Here is a 3,886-nt window from a genome sequence, read left to right as displayed (position 1 = left end):
AATCTTCACATACTTTTACGTCATTCCAGCCCTGTTAGCAGCAGTTTTCTCAAGTCTTCGGAATCTGAGGGTCACAAGCGAACGCTTTTTGAATCTAATACTAGTGGTAAGCTCTCTGTAATTACCTTGTTTACTTTTGCTTTACAGTCAATTTTTGTACTATGAAACATGGTTTGCTCTTTATTAACAGTCAGCGCTTTGATGAAATCGATATTAGGTTGGACAGGCTCAGTGTAAATGTTCTGGATGCATCGGGTAAAATGGATCTGATGCTCATGAATCTAGGAAGGCTAATGAGAACTGTCCTTCCTAATAAGAGAAAAATCTCGAGGCCACCTGGGCAGGGATGGAAACGGTAATGAAATTATATTATCGCCTTTTAGGCTCCTGTTCAAAAGCTATGTGACTTAATTAACTTTCGACACCGTGCATTGGTAGAGTAGAAAAGGATTCATCTGATCCCATCAGGGTTGTTCGCAATATGTGCTTAACCTAGGAGTTGTGGCAACTTTTATCTAAGAAATTAAATTACCGGCACCCTAATATAATTTCTTGCGAAAAAGTGGCCACATCTCCCTCGAAAAGGAAATATTGTGGGCAACTCCGTTTGGCTGGGATAGAGCCTTTTCTTATATATTGCGGCACGGTGTCGAAAGTTCATTAAGGCCCGTAGTTTTTGAACAGGAGCCAAAAAAGGCAATAATATAATTTCATTACCGTTTCCATCCCTGCACCTGGGTTGCCAACTTTTCCCATTCGCACTCCAAAAGAGTTAAAAGCATAGGAAAGACACATTTCTAAATCTGATGCTAATTTAGCAGCGGTGGTAAGTCTTCTCAGTTTAATTGCAAAATACGTTTCTTGCTGTCCTTCGGATTGGGTAGCATTTTAACTTTATTTTATTTATTACATGTGGGTTATATGAAATTTTATGATCGCGTCAATGTGCCAAATGCAGAAGCTGTGAGAACTCGGAAGATGCTTAAGAAAGTATTGACCAATACCCTTGCAACCAAAATTAATATGGAAGGAAGAAACGGCAAAATTGCATTCCAAAAACTTGGTCCCAATGATGCTCTAGAAGGTAAAGAACATATGGATATTTTATTAATTACAAATCCAATCTAATCTTAAATCATATTGTACTAAACATTTCTTTATTTTGCAGCTGCTGTCCTGGCATTCTTTCCTAATAGCACTTTGGAAGATTTGCACAAAGCTCTGCAAACATGGCTGAAAGATTCTGCAAGAAGAACTAAAGTTCCTGGGACCCAAAGTTCAAAGAGCGCTGCTACTTCTAAGACTTCAAGTGCTGCTGCTTAATGACAAATTGATTTTTTTATTCACTGAAATTTTTTACCCCTTTTGAAGTAATTCCTTTCATAAGTCTTTTAATGTTCCTTTGTTCTCTGGTCATAACTCAGTTTAATTTGTGAACTACTTCAAATTTCATTGAATTTTATGCTCCTTGTGTTAGTTTTGTCTAGGTTTTTTTTTACTTCATTTACTCTCTCCATCTGGAGTTGTTATACAGCTTTAATATCTGAATGAGTAGAAATTTCCTATCTGTCTTTCAAGTGAGCTTTAGATGAGTGATTGCTAATATTTTCCTTTATGTTCCTTGTTCTCCGTATTCTCTGGAGTTTAATATATCTTAACTCTCTGGACCAGTAGAAATTTTCTATATTGAAAACACTCTTGTGAGCCTGTGTTTTGTTCAAGTAACTCTTTGTTTTATCTTTCTTGTTTATCTTTCTGGAGTTAATTTTTATGAAAACAGTCTTGTGAGCCTTAGAGATTTGCTCAAGTAATCATTGTTTTTTTGTTTTGTTTCTTGCTCTCTATCTAGAGTTAGTTATGTGCAGCTTTAATTCGTGGACTGGTTACCATTTGCTATAATTTAAGTCTGCTTGTGATCTACACTTATGTTTAGTCTTTCAATTGATGAAAGATCTTATGTGATTAGGAATATTTATCATTAGTACTTCACCAGTCATTAACTTAGTTTATTTTGTAAACCTAAACATATTTGTGACCTATGTTTAATAAGTGAGACAGGACTTGATCCTGATTGTTCAATACGAATATTTCAACATTCTTCATTTGAACTTCTATCGAGGTCTAAACCGAATGTGATACTTGTTAAAATATTCTGTACGAAAATTTAAGATGTTCCTGTTCATCAACCTTTGTTGATTTAAGCTTTTATTCTTGAATAAACCTTTCATCAAAACTTTGTCCTTTTCTTTGAACTACTGTATTTTTTGTTTAATTTTAACCACTCAAGTTTCACGGTTGGCTCGAACATCAGTTACTAAAAAGTTTCTCGCTTTGCCAGATCTGTAGTACGCTAGGAGCACACCAATCCTGTTATGATCCGCTGATACCTTGGCTATGCACGACCCCAGCCTGGCTGGCTAGGCAACCCTTTCTAGCCTGCATCCCCGTAGGATGGGCTGCCTACCCTTCAGGCGTCTCGCAGGGTATAATGCAAACCCTTTACACGTCTACACTACACTGCGATATCAAGGACGACGAGCCAATTCGAAATCAAAGTATCGAATCTATGTCGATATTGACCTGTCGATTCTCCGTCGATTTTGACCTATGTGGAACCCAAGTACGTTTCGATATCGAAATGGGCAAATCTATCGACACATGAAATCGACGTCGATCCGATGGACACTAGACACTTCATTTCTAGCTGGGTACTGTGTACTAAGACTTAATGAAAAAGATTGAAAGCGCATTTCTAGCTCCTGAACTCTCCCCGCTTGATCGAATCTATAATATGTAGTTTGTCGTATTTTTCCTTAGAATCTGGAAGGCCTGGAGTATTTCTTCCAGGTCATACACGTTAGATTTAAATGCCATTACTCAGAACATGAATATTGGTACTGAAATCAATGCTCATGGTATTGTAAAAGTTGTCAGAGTGTTGCGTGATTCAAAATGTGACCAACTGTTCTTACCATTACATGTCTAGTCAGCCATGTGAGAGTTTTTTCAGAAGGGCAAGATCTTTCACAACTACAGTAATGTCCCTCTCGAAGCTCGCAAATCGGGACCGGATTTCAGCTTCGAGAGGACGACCCGAAAGTTAGCCACATGTTGCGAATCTATTGTATAGCAAGAGGTGTTGGCGTCTTATGTTGGGAGCGGCCTGGTGCCTCTAAGAAAAATGCATCTAGTTTAGATGCATATTGTACAAAGTGGCAGTTTGCCTCTAATACAAATCAAGAGAATTTACCTCTAAAACATTTGCCTCTAAGCCTTATATGCTTATTACTAAAGTACAACAAGTTCTGAAAATGCCTCTAAGAGCTGCCACAGTTTTACCTCTAATAGAAATAATGTAAATATGCCTCTAATGCATTTGCCTCTACGAAAATGATCAAAATTTATACCTCTAACAGATATGCATCTAAAGTAAAGGGTATTTTACCTCGAATACATTTGCATCTAATAAAACAGTGATATTTTACATCTACGCAATATGCATGTAAATTCAGATTATCGTCTCCATGCGGTCATTTTGCCATAGAAACGCGTTATGGCAACGAATATACTCTCTCTCTCTCTCTCACACACACACTCATTATAAGGGTCGGATCGCTAGGCTAGAGCTGCCAAGCCGTACTTTGCACTCCCCCGCATGTAGTGGGCCCCCATAAAAGAGACGCGAAGATGTTTGTCAGCCGTGGCGCGGCCGTGACGAGGGGCTGCGACGCGCCTGGCATACATCTACCTAGGCCTGCGGCGCTGACACCCGAGTCGGGTTTCGCAAAATATGAACACAAAGATACGGACCTCCGGCCCGTCAACTTCCCGTCACTTCGACTAAGCACGCAGGGTTGTACATTTTTTCGCTTATTTTCGTCAAAAA

This window comes from Frankliniella occidentalis, unplaced genomic scaffold (genome assembly GCF_000697945.3).
Source record: "Frankliniella occidentalis isolate FOCC.00 unplaced genomic scaffold, Focc_3.1 Scaffold1, whole genome shotgun sequence".
NCBI lineage: Eukaryota > Metazoa > Arthropoda > Insecta > Thysanoptera > Thripidae > Frankliniella > Frankliniella occidentalis.
Note: the sequence above shows the minus strand (reverse complement) of the source record.